General features: G+C 44.0%; 1 protein-coding gene and 1 long non-coding RNA gene across 4 annotated transcripts in view; one reads left to right on the forward strand and one right to left on the reverse strand.

Moving 5' to 3' along the window:
* Positions 1 to 13,735, reverse strand: part of LOC111265796 (ephrin-B1) — a 105,143-nt gene that overhangs the window by 60,899 nt on the left and 30,509 nt on the right. The gene's annotated exons all lie outside the window — the stretch shown is intronic.
* LOC111265829 (uncharacterized) overlaps positions 6,332 to 13,735 on the forward strand; it is a 55,854-nt gene continuing 48,450 nt past the window's right edge. The window contains exons 1-3 of one of the 2 annotated variants that reach the window (XR_015313239.1): positions 6,332 to 7,041; positions 8,719 to 8,992; positions 9,166 to 9,555. This is a non-coding gene — a long non-coding RNA (uncharacterized LOC111265829). The remainder of the gene's footprint in view (positions 7,042 to 8,718; positions 8,993 to 9,165; positions 9,556 to 13,735) is intronic. The other variant, XR_002683696.2, reaches the window with a different exon arrangement.

A 13,735-nucleotide genomic window follows, 5' to 3' on the forward strand; every position in this document is an offset into this window, starting at 1 on the left:
TTTCTCGACAGTTCTTCGCTTCCGTCTGCATAGTATCACTAACTTCGTTCGTTAGCCCCTGCAAGCTGTCCGCGAAAGAACGACTTCTTTAAGCTCGAGCGGATCTGCGTCTGATGCCCCTGTCGTTTATCTTTGTTGATACCACCGACAAACGATGCAAGAGACACTCACTAGCAGATGTGGATAGTGCAGAGTGGTACTGACATTTTTCTATCCACGCATTGATAAGTATTCCTTTTTCTGATTTCGTCTTAGGGCTTCAGTTAGGATTCGTACGCAGTTCCGATTGTTGGCACCGCCTGCGCGTGACGTCCAACAACATCATGTTCTCATACCGCCCAAAAAGTAGATCTAGTGCTTCACTATGTAGTAAGTTCGCTTTATAATTAGTACATTCAAGTAAACGAACGGTCTCAGGTAGGAGACCACTTTACATTCGGAGCTCAATCTTATCCATCCTGAGCCTCCGCCACCGTCGTGTGGCTTTAGCAGTAACTATGTTTTACCTACATTAGCCTTGTGCTTCGGCTCACAACACTTGTTCCGCTAGTATGTTTTCTTCAACTTCGCCTACGAGCTGAAGTGCGAGAGCGAGGACCTTGAAATGCGCTCATTGTGATCTAGCTATTAGATTTAACCCGTATCCGCTTGCTTTACCCGTTTCGGTTACGCTGCATGTTGGTTTAATTCTATTGATTATTGCTTTTTTATTCTGTCTTGGGCTTTTTTTGAGCAGCGGAAAAAAAAATTGTTGGAGAGCGCCACGAAGCGGAATCGTATTTTTCGGCTCCCTGCCACTCGGTAACAGCGAATCCATCGTTGTGACAGCTGTTAGCACGACTTCAATATAAACTTGTTTACATCGAAAAGACAACGGCAGCACCAACAATAATAATGATAACGCTAATGCCATTCGTAATGGTGACGAGGTGTCTGTATATTCCATTTACAGATTGACGGGCATACGTAAACTTATGAAGAACGAAGACGAGCACGAAACAACGCGTCATCTTCAAAGCAAGATCCGTTCGATTCCCTGCACCGATACATGAAAATGTTGCGTGTTGGAAAGAACTTGAAGCAAATGAACGGTGCCAGGTAAGTTGGCAACGTAAAACGATTCCGAGCCATTAACTTCTAGGATTCAGGTAGGCAATTTTTACGGACAATCTACAAATCGAATGGACACATATTCATATCTATTAAAAGTAGCTGGCGTCTCGATAAAATCGCTCCTTTCATAGTCACAACGAGAATAATTATATACATTTTTTCGGTGTTAGGCGGCGTCGACGATTGATAAACGACTCATTTAGGTCATACGTAGACCGAAATATTTCTTAATGATGATAATAATAATTGAAAACCATACGTATATAGATATATAGCGTTTCCACGAGAACGCTGAAAAGCTGACTCGAACGCACAGAAGCCAACTGTGTCTGTGCTGGATAATAAGGTCAATTGCTGGTGGATGCAGTTTAATTGATGTCCACTACAGACGAACGGGACGTTTTTTTTTTTTTTTGAAACATTCTTTGAATCTGATCGTTCCCTCGTGCTCGACAATAACGATTGTCATTTTACTAGGTTTACTTTTCCTGTCTTAAAGCTGCATAGATTATTTGCCGTGGAGGATGCGCGAAGGTGAAGAGTTAAATAACAAAACGATGAAACCAATAACCGATATTAGGTAACTGGTAAGTGGAACTTGCTCATCTTCCTCTGAAGACCAACAAGTAGACGAAATTGGTTTCTGACCTCTTATAGTTCTAACCTAAACCATAGCTAAAATAATCAAATGGAGAATTATCATCGATATTTTTATGCTTCGAGCTAACATTTCTTACTTTTCAGTTTCTCTAATTCGTTTTCGCAGCGTTTCTGCACCATCAAATGCTATCCTCCATACTGTATCATTCTGGTCGTTGTAAATTCGAAAACCTCACTTTGACAGTGTTTCCTCCATTGTTTAGCTCGTAACTCTGTTCGAAGCCCAGTGCCTCCCCGTTAAGTATAAGATTCGTCCGCTCGAGGTTTTCACAACGATAAGCTGAACCAGCTGTCCCCGTCGAGCGATTTAACCCAACGACACAGCCCGGACCGCGTTCGACGAGTCATTTTTCATTGGTGGCGGCTTCCGTAAGCTGACTGCTGTTCATCGTTGTAGCCTGCTAAAGTTTTCATGTTTATCTCACGTCACGTCTCCCTCACATCGCTTTACGCTGAGGTTCCCATGGTGATTAGTGGCGGCTTGTAGACAGAAACGCTACTACAAGTCCTTTATATTATGAGGCCGATGTCTGTGATTTGCTGAGACAGTCGCCGAAGAAACATCGCAACGAGCTATCTCCAGATGAATTATACGCAAACACATTTATCTATCGACAGACAGCGTGAGGCTCTCGTGTGACCCTGACTAAGGTCCTGGCCCGCGATCGGGTCAGCTTTATTGATGGGGTTCCTTTCAATTAGTCCCAGGAAAAAGTCCCTAACCATCTTGCTTTTCTAGTCTAGGCTGACAACAGTCAAAACTCCAAGTGGTTATTGAAAGAGCAGCTTCTCAATTCTGGTTATCTTTTCAAGGGGTGAATCTTCGTAACCAAATTACCATTATTATTTTGTTATAATTTTGGTATTTTTATTTTCATAGAATATTGGCAATTATTTGGTAAGATAGTTCATTTAATAATAAATCACAAAGGCAGAGTCAGTATTATTCGCAGGTTGAAACTGCTTGAGATGAGTAACCCATTTACAGAAACCCATTGAAGCCATTCATCAAACGTTCGAGGCATCAGATCAGATCGGCAGTTGTTAGAAGCTTTCCACACATCGATTCGCCCTAGTGTAATGTATTTTATTTTATTAGAACAGCGCCAATACTTTTCGCTCATGAAAAAATGGGCTCTCACGTAAGTTAAACCAAACGTATCTCGGCACTAGAGATAAGAGCAATTAGCGAACGCTTTCAACGTGACGTCGCTGCTGATGGCATTATTATTTAGTATAATTATGGTTATTTTTACTGTAGTGTTGATTTTGCTGCGTGCGCCGCTCTGCCGGACCGGGTCAGTGGGTTCTCAGAGGAGCCAGATTATTTTTCACACAGTAGAATCTGTAAACGGACGACGAAAATATGCGAAAAAGCTCAGGCCAGTTTGCTTCTTTGTCCTAGCCCGTCTCGAAGATGATGCTTGAAAGCAGGACAACTGGCCGAATAGTGTGTATCGGCCTACAGCATCGTTGAACATTTGTTGTCCAATCGGCAAATCCGAAGCCCTAACAACGACATGGTAGATGAAAAATCTAGGATAGAGGCATGCTTCTTTCGCCTTATTTATCGATACACTTGCAGAACAGGCCTTAAGGGTCCCACTGCTGGGAGCTGAGGGCGTCGATAGCAATGGTGAATCAGCTAGGGAACGCGTAGGTCCCACTGCTCTTTCGAAATATACGACTTTAACATGATTTAATTGTTTGAATATCCTCACCGTGAACGATTTCAGATTTTTCCAAAAAAAAAAAAACATCTAGGTTGAGCAAATACTTGCTAGTTTACACGATATTGAGCGGATACAAATGCTTTTGGTATTCAATTGGCTGACCTATAGTCGAGTACCGAGTTTGATTAATGCAATTAATTGAAGTTTTCGGAAGCAGAATGAAGACATACATCTATCTACCTGTTTTTTAACAGGCATTCAGTAGCGATAGCCATTTCCTTAGAAGTCATTTTCTTTGTAGTACTGATGCGATATTCATGCACTCGAAACGACGAGCACTAAGGCGGAGAGGTTTCTGTGTCTAACGTAAGGTGGCTTTATCACAGCCTTTGCGTCTACCCGAAACAGTCCTCTCCGACGGCTAACACCGTCCGGTAAGACCTCGACGTATATTTGGATGCGAAACCGCATAGCTGAAGCGTCTGTTTAAAGGTTTTATTAGCAGGAAATTACGAACCCTGTTCTCTCACCTACCACAGTCCGCCTATTCTCCATGTGACGTCCGTTGCCTATATAATAATTTGGCAAAACGCATGTTTGTCTGTGCTGGGAGATTTAAGCGATATATATATAGTAGTACATCAAATGAACCGACCGATCTGAGCGAACGAATCTGTCAGGCAGCAGACGATCATATATAGGAAATACGAACGACACCAAAAAGCGAAAAGAAATCACCGAAAACACGAATAAGCTAACGGCAAAAACCGTGAAGCGCCTCGGTTTGCCATCTTGAGGAGGCTAATCGCGGGCGATACGATGGACCAATGAGCCAACGGTATGAATACGAATACCGCTTCGAAATGACGCGCCTTCAAACGCAGAGGAAAGTTGAAAAAAGTCAGCAAAGTACAGTCTGTATGACTGAAGCAAACTAAGAGGCAGAGCGGAGGTTTGAGCTGAAAAGCGAGGTGTAACCTGGGCAGGTAAGTGAGTCATTTAGGGGCACCGCCCAAATACCAGCAGCAGGGGGGATATTGACGCATCGGCCGTCAAACACCCCTAGAGTAGAGAGTAGATTCTGAGCCGCCAGGGGGATTGGAGGCATGGGGTAAGTGGGACTGGGCGAAGAGGGTTTGAATTGGGCTTTTGAATGGTTTTCGAGTTTTGAGAGTCTCGCTGGCGTGGCTGGGCCGTAAAATGTCACACAAGGCGCATGCTCTAGTATATATGCAAAGTAGCTCTTTTTAGTAGTTCTAAATATTTATTATTTAGTTATTGTGAAATTATTGTAAAATGCGTAAGATGAAAACGTGGCGAGAAGTCTTATCAAGGCGTAGGGAAGCTATTGTGGCCAAGCAATAAACGTTTCCAATTTTTGCAGTAAGCAGAAATAAGTCTTCCTCAGATTCACTGATACATTCGTAGGAAACATAGGGTTATATAGAATGTAAATGTTAGTTCAATGTTTTAGTCACTAACTCTAACGCTGGCATATCTTTTGTATTTTGAATAGCTAAATTGCTCTGGCGTAAACATCGAGATAGGACTGAACAGATTACTCTAATAGTCAACAATTTCAGCTATATTTATAGCACAGTATTACGTCTGTGAGATAACGAGGAAACGTCACTTTTTTCACGATTTTCAGGACTATCGTCACCTAATGATAACATAGTCGTTCCATTGAAAAACGACGATCTACCCCATTCACGGAGACTAAAAATACTTCAAGCAAACGTTTACGCATGTCACAGAATACGTATGATGTATACTATTCTGCTTCCTATATATCGCATCATGTCGGCCAAGAGTATGGGTCGGACGCACTCGAGTATGCATTAAAATTTTTCTGGATATAACAGCTTATCGGAGAATTGCTCAAACGAAAGAATCAATGCCAGTGCTATAGTCACCGATAAAAGGGAAACGGTAATCAATATGAGCGAAACGAACTATTGTAATCGGCAGTCGCGTCGCCGATAACAGCTATACCACCAAGCAGGAAAAAGAGCTTGTCTGGATAGGACTTCACCAGCAATGTGGGTCTATCGCACATCGAAGACGTTTTATTCAGACATGAAAGATAAAAGGCGTTTAGCGCACCGCTTAACAGCCGTCACGAATATAATACATAGGCGAGACTAGAATGTCTCCGGAGCGCGTCCATGAGACGACAACCCCCGCGACAGCGTTGGAAAGCAATGAGATACGTCCACGAAATGATGCCTTCAACACCACGTAGCGCTGCGTAATGGGAATGAAAGAGATCATTGGAGTAGAAGACAATAACCACGAGGCACTGCACAGAATGAACTGCCGGTAGCGTAACAATGATCAGACAACGACGGAATGGATAAATCTGTAAAGATAACATCAGAGTAGTGGGGCTATTGGCGTCGGTACTCAGGGTCCGTGTCTGTGGGCCAATTACGAAATCGATAGCGACAGTTAAGACAGCGAAATGCGGGTTTGTCACTTTATCTGGCACTATGTCTAGGGAGTTAAGGTGCGCTACGTAGGGCAGGGAGAGGACGCAGGTAAAGTATCGAGACCCTGAATAGAACAATAGATGCTCATCCCGTAAGGATAATGCATGCTATTGGGAAAGAACCTTTTCGTGGGAATGGAAACGTATCGGAGTCTGTATTTTTGTCAGCCTATTTCAGTTAGTTGAGCCATGAAAATGCCTGGTTAGGGGACTGAAACAGATTTTGCCGGCAAAAATTAAAGCTGATATAGAATACAGTACACGCACAAACGGGCTTAGATCTTTTTAGATTTACTGAAAACGATCATCTGGAAGAAACGCTGTATCCAATCAATCATAATCAGCAAATAGTTTTGATTTCGTATATTCAGCTTCTCATGGCTGCCTTAGAGAACTAATTCATATGAGCAAGCTCACTAGAATGATGATATAATCCTATCATTTAATAAGCATCGTGCTGAGCGATGATTAAGTCGACTCCAAGCCAACGACTAGCGGAATTAATCACTTACCCATTTCCCAAATCGTTAAAGCCTGGTTTTCCAAAAGCTGAGCAATCTAACGGCATATACACAACGCGGGTACCAATACAAGCTTCACGGGTCGGAATCATGCAACACTACTGCCATACGCTGTGTTCGATATGTTTCGACTCGGCCCGATCATTTTGCTCCATGTCAGTGTCCGCGAAACGAATACTGAGAGTGGGTGGTCTTCGCACCCATGCCGTTAACACTTGTACATACATGAAGATGGTACATGGAGGCTTTGTCATTATTATACATTCAAAGTGTTCTTCTCTACATATGGCCATCAGCTCGTTTGTCTTCCTGCAACATTTTTTAAAATTTTCGTCTGTGTGCCTAGCTCGTTTTTGCAGAAATTCAAACAGAGAATGTAGGAATGGTGGCGCAGCGTCACAACTGATAATGGACAACGGCCAAATGACGAAACGCCACAAAACACGAATGGATCGATCCCTCCGGAGCTTCAACTCTACACTGAAGGCCCAGCTTGATCAATCATCGGCGGAACCGAAAAGTTCGCAGAGGAAACGCACTAAAGTAGGAAGCCTTCGTGGGTCAACAACAACTTAATAGAACGGTGCGCTCCCAGAACCTACATGTCCCGTTTTTATTATAGCGTTCGGTAAAATATAGAAATAATTTGCCTATTATTCTATCTAGCCGTACATGCAAAAGGCCATTTTAATCGACTAGGGACATCAGAATGAATAGTAATTGTATCACCGAAATCGCCACCAGGACCCGACCCGACCCAACAGCTACATTGAAATATCTGGGTTGGTCTGGCATTGAAACGAAACACTATTATCGCCAATTTTCGACCCGAGAAAGGTCTATACTTATCTGATTGCCGACGGATTTTTTTTCGGCTATCCCACACTGTACACTGTTTGCCGATCTGTAAAATGCTATAGTTCAGTCAGTCAGTCGAGAAGATCAGAACGGCTAGCATGCAAGCATATTCAGTCATTCGAGAGAAGACGCATCCAATCCGACGTCGCTTAAACATTTCGTGGGACGTGCGCCGCGATGGCACACGATGCAACGGATGGAAAGGTGTGGAGCCCCTGCCCCCGTCCGCATAAGTGGAGAGGCCAAATTGAATTCGCACAATTCTGGCGTATTCGGTATATCTTCAAGAAGCAGTACGAGCTGGACCGCCCAGTCATTGACCAAAAATCACAAATGAAATAACTCCGAGGGTCTAGGCTTCGCTCGCAGCCGGCAATGCTTTTTGGCCCGCCGTAATAATCTGCGTCAAGCACTATTACGAATAATAATAAATAAGAGCGCTGATCGCCCTAACGTTGCAGCCGTGAGTTTGATTTCTATTAGGAGGAGGGTGCGCGGTGGGAGGGATGACCATATCCCCATGCGCAATTCGACAGAGGTGAAAACAAGTATAAAGAACATAAACCTCTATATACATCTGCTGCCACATATGACTCTATATGGCGGCAGCATATAATCGGGTGTAGGCATAGATATTCTCAAGTTGATGAGGATCTACTGCATACACGATGCCACTAGATTGCCAGCACCGTATACGATCCTATTATATATTGTTTTCTATTGTAAAATAATATTTACCACCTGTATCTCAACAGTTAATCGTTTGTTTTATTCTAAATTTCAGTTTGACTCCCCGCCCCTTGCTTCATTACAGTTTCATCTCGTCTTATCATATATTTTTTACGCCACTCGCGCCCACATTGTCCTTTTCTGGTTGTGTTAGGACCCTAGCCTTTGGGGCTATCTACCCGTCCCACTCACTAAACACACTCAAATCTTAGATCATTGCGTGGGGCCCCGACTTTCCCTTGTCGGGACCTCATCTGCAACTGACTTAATGTTGCTCGACACACTTTTACATGACATTGGCAAACTACAGCTGGTCGGCCTCTCAGCATAACGAACATTGTCACAGCAGCCTAACAGCACCTCACATATGCCCCTAAGGTTCGCAAGGCGACCATTGAATGACCTTATTGATTATGCATAGTTAGATCTGCTTTTGTTGCTCTAAATAATAACGATAATAATAAAAACAGAATGTATTAACAGATTTGCATACTACAGGCTATATAGACTTTATAGTAGCATAGTGCCAGACAGCCAAAGATCAACGGCAGTGCAACGCGCTACGACGTCCGTTCCTCCTCTAACCCCGTACCCGCGCTAGTTTTCCGTCTGCTCGTTGATTGATGTTGCCCTCCTCGTATTGTTGTCGTATGTTTGCGCGTTTCGTTTTCAGAGCGTCTGCTGCTGCTGCTGCTGCTGTTGTTGTTGTTGTTGTTGTTGTTGTTTAGATCGCTAACTACGCGCGCCACTTTAGAATTATCGGTAACGTAAAACAAACGCTCAATGGATCAATACCGGCGGTATTCCGTATCCAATGTTTTACTAGGATATCACCGGATATAATACACATACAAGACATCTAAGAAACGAGACGGATGAAAACGGCCCAAAAAATCGGGAACTTCATCAGAAGCAGCAGCGACGTCGTCGTGATGGTCAGTGAGCTCGTACGTACAACAATGCTATATACGCATCCGCATATAATATGTACTATATTATACGGGATCTATACTTTGTGTGGGATCGTGGATACGGCAGGGTTCTATCGATCCGTTTGTCTAGCTTGCATGTTATCGTATGTCGATCTGCTGTCACGTCAACGTATTGTATATACATCTAGGCGGACTACTGGCTCGGATAGCCAACACCAGGCGGATGAAAAAGGGTGGATGTTGGATGCTGGACGACATCATAGTTACGAGAGAGACGTTGAACGAAGTGTATTCGAACGATGAATACTGGCGGTGGCGCCGGCTCCGAAAAACATTTTTCGTTCGATGTACAACAAGCAGTGGACCATCGGACTGGGTTGGTGGATGTTGATGGAGACCATATAGCGGCCCCCAGAATACAGCAGAGCAGAGCCGAGCAACAAGAAAGAGGGCGTGCGCTGGCATCGGCGGACACAAGAAGAGCCGTGGTTGAACTGATCATCTGCTTTCCTTTGCTTTTATTTCGTTTCAATGACTCTTCATGATCGCCGTCGCCGTCGTCGACGGAAGATCGAAAGGTACGAAGAAGACAAATATCTGAAGTGCAAAACAACACGTTACATCGACTGCTTGATTTAGGTAGATAGGCAAACGGGCAGGTACTACTATTATTATTGCTATTGTAATTATTGATGCATGCTATTGGAAGATAATTATTCTCTTTGCGAATTTCCAGCGATCGTGGCTAGGCTGACGACGATCTTTTTGCAATCAATGTCGATTGTGATACATAAAAAAGGACGCCGATTGCACCCTTGAAGATAGAGCATTCCCCTACTCTGTATACGATTAGATAACCAGAAAACAGTTTACGGACCAATCCATTTGAGCAGTCTAAGGCAAACAATATTTAGGCACAAAGATACGTGCGCCAAAGCTAATAGTGCAGATCATGTTGTTGCAATGATGCCGGTGTTCATACGCGACATTCACAAATGTAAAGGTCTTCAACAGAGTACGAACTGGTGACAGCACTAGGGGCAATAGACCTTTGGAAGACACAGCCGCAGAAGGACGTACACACAGTACCAATAATAAAATATTAGTGACGGTAATTTTCGCACGGCTTATCATCCCGAAGTATTTGTATATCACAATGGAGATAATACGAAAAATTATAATTTTTCAAAAGGCGCGATGACAGCTCTCTCGACATTGAACCACTGGCCGAACAAAACAAGTCAGCCACCTCAAAAAGGTTGACAATGAAGTCTAAAAACGACCGTTGCTGCCTTTGGTAGTTCGTTCCAGGATCATACGGTCGTCTAGCGCTCTCAAGCTCATACACCATTGTGCGGTAAGGCTGGTTTAGATTTTTGACATTTCGCAGAAGCATTTACTCACAGTAGACTTATATATTTTTTGGCCAGGCGGACACTTTGTTCTTGAATGTGTGAAATAGCCTTGGGGGCGAAACCTCACGACCCAACAATAAATTCATCACACATTGGGTTGTGGCGGTATTGGCGATACTGGTCGTTGGATCGTGACGTACTTCGTTCGTGGGTCACGCGGGCGCGTCTTAAGAAGCTAAGCCAGAAGAAGGACCAACCTTAATTGATCCAACCTATTCCTACATATCTTATGAACGAACGTTCGTCAATACGGCAACGTATACACATACATTTATGTTACTTGAAGCTGGCACTGTGTGAAGTTAAGATTAAATCGTGCAGTAGAGATGCTAGATAGTTGTTGAAGCAGCTAGCCAATGAGAGCAAGAATGTTAACTTAGATGGCAGTGGTCGTAGTGGGCAGTGGTCGGAATGGTAATGAAAGAAATATCACATCAGTTGAATGCCATTTAGAATAAGAAAACGCTACGAAATCGTCGTCAATCAGTCGCTCGAACAGGCGCGAAGTAATTGCTTTGGTTCATATGTTAAAATTTTTTTCAGCACAATTAACCAGCGAGGTGATGAAACAGGCACGATTTTATGAGCTTTTAAGTTTAACCCGTGCGCGAATTTATCGACTGCTCTCCGACTATAGGTGGACAGACCTGTTCTTTGACGATTTGCAGCCATACTTTTCTGCGTACGTCAGTAGGCGGGTAACTAGTGTGCACGATTCTGCACGGATGTGGCGGAGAGTAAACGAATCATCGTTGACTGCAGTTAGAAATGTATGCACGTACACATATCTGTGTCCGCAATAATTTCTGTAGACAGCAGCAGCAACAATAACAACAGCAGAAATAGCAGCAGGGCAAAGTCATCGAGAACAGGCTTTCTAGGCCATCTCTGCTGTCGCTTGTGCTACTGACCTTGCCCCTTGGAGGGCAATCCGAGTGAAACCTAAACAGTCGAAACTGAATCGCTACCAAGCTCAAATATTAGGCAAGCAATGCGCGTCTACCACGTGAAATAAAACATTACCAGGTGTGTGTTTGTTGCTAATTACCTGATTTTTTCTTGTCTCTCTAGCCTCTGGAGGGCAGTGAACAGTCAGACAACGAACGGCGGCTCGGTTGACGATCAGCAACGAAGGCTTTCTGTACACCTGCTTTGGTCTTCGATTTTATTGGTGCCGGCCTATTTTCAGCTTATAGTGGTGTTCTTATAACGGAAACGCCTGGCCAACGTTATCCAGGTCTGTAATCGATAGAAACGCGCATAAGAAGCCAGCACGCTGCTGCTCGTTGTTATTATCGGCTTACCCATTTCTCGTCGACTGGTTGACTCAGCCGATTCCATAGAGCGGTGTTTCTTTTTGAAGTGGATGCCCTTACGAGCGGCCACCACGTCCCGCTGATACAAACCCTATGACTAAACAATAAAAACAACTAATCGGCAAGACAGGACTTCGGCAGTGAGCCGCATAAACTACTTAACACTATTCTACTGCTTCTGCCATGCAAACGTACCAATCTAACATGTATGCGTCTGATCCTATGAACTATCTCAGGTGGCTCTGCGGGTACAAACCGGAAAATAGTCACAGCAGCCGATCGCTGTAGCCATGCAGAAGCTGCAGTTGAAGAATGGCTATGAAGAGGGTCTCCCGTGGTGACGGAATAGGCGCGCACGAAGGATCACAAGCATTGACCTGTCTACTACGCGCACGCCTTACGCTGCCATTGCCGATGTTCTCCGCAGCTACTCTCGTTGCCTAAGCTCTCGTTGACTGTCCAACGATGTACCACCAGATGTAACGCTGCTTCAACGTTATTCAGTCGCTACGGAGCTTTTTAAGCTATTTTCTCAGTACTCTATCGTATCTCTAGATACGTGTGCGGCGACAAAGTGAAATAGCTTGTTTCGGCCACTGCGTTTTGTCTGCCGCTTGACTGATATAATCGGCTCCGTTATGACATACCTATAGAGTACGATTAGCGTCAGGAACGGGACCAGCTTGCCGGCTCGTGGTCTAAAATCACGTATAGGTGTAGACGATCCATGCTACGTCTACGTCTATACGTGATGACGTCTATAGGTTTACACATCCGTGTTGGCAAGGGGAACACTGACAGATGGTAGGCCCAACAGAAGGAACTGGACAAAAACTGACAACAAAATAGAACAATACAAAGAAGTCCAACAGCACTTATACTACCTATATACGTTGTGGTTTATTGAAACGGTGCTAGCAGCGGGACTAAGCAAATCTCTTTCGAAGGTCGAACCTGCTTCTCTGCTTGGTCACAATGAACGAACTTCGGCGACTCGGTGTATCGCTTATGTTTTTCGAGTCGGTTCTATACTACTTTGACTTAACATCGTTATGCGACTAGACCGATTTCTTCATCCTATGTTGTTCTTCCTTGGCCTGATGTTTCTCGCACTTTCACAATAACAAAAGAAAAAACGCTGACCTGCGCTATTGAACCGGTCGAGCGCGAACGGTGAGCGCCACCATGTGTCGAGGGCTTCAACCTAGTGGGGTGTCGTCCTTTTATGATGCGTTCGCTTGCCACCGACGAAGTCGGCATTGACTCTCAGAAGTAATGCCTGCACGCTGGCTCGTAGCTGTCGGATAAGGTTGAGTCCCGCATAGCTTTTGCATCGCATGCGCTTACCCCAGCTTGTGTTGTACACGAAATGTTAAGAAACAAGTACCATAAGCCAACAAATGGCACGAATTTTGCCGACATTAGAAATTGTAAAACCCGTATTTTGTTGCGAACGGTGTCCTTAATGTGGTTTGATTGTTCAGGATGTCATGGGGCAGTTAGGTGGCATCCCATCTTCGCACAAATTCTTTTCATGGTCTAGCCGGTCAGAGTCTTTGGGGCGGCCCAAAAATATCCAGCACAGTTTCGCCCTTACATCTACAAAATGATGCGTTCAAAGTGAAGAAAGGAGAGGAGTTGTCTGTTGTAACGGGCGTACGTTTATCCTCTACTCCTAGTGTTATACGAACGTTCATTGAAATTCGAATATTTCTATCCTGCATAAAATCGTCAGTCTACTTGATTACCAGTTCTCGTGCGGTTTATGAAAAATCCAAGGAAGATAAAAGCTGGGCAAACCGGAAGGTCCCCAATCGGGTTTACACTGAACGAATACGAAGGCTTATTAAAATGATCCGGAAAGAAATTTTCGATATAGCTACATATTTGATACAAAAACTAAAGGCCCTTTTAGACGGGACAATATCAATCGATTGCTCAGATCAACTCTAATAATCAGTCGTCCTGAGACTCCGATTTTTAAAATTTTTAAATGAGCCATTTTGAAGCCTTGCGTTTTTTTTGGC

This window comes from Varroa jacobsoni, unplaced genomic scaffold (genome assembly GCF_002532875.2).
Source record: "Varroa jacobsoni isolate VJ856 unplaced genomic scaffold, vjacob_1.0 scaffold_109, whole genome shotgun sequence".
NCBI classification, from domain to species: domain Eukaryota; kingdom Metazoa; phylum Arthropoda; class Arachnida; order Mesostigmata; family Varroidae; genus Varroa; species Varroa jacobsoni.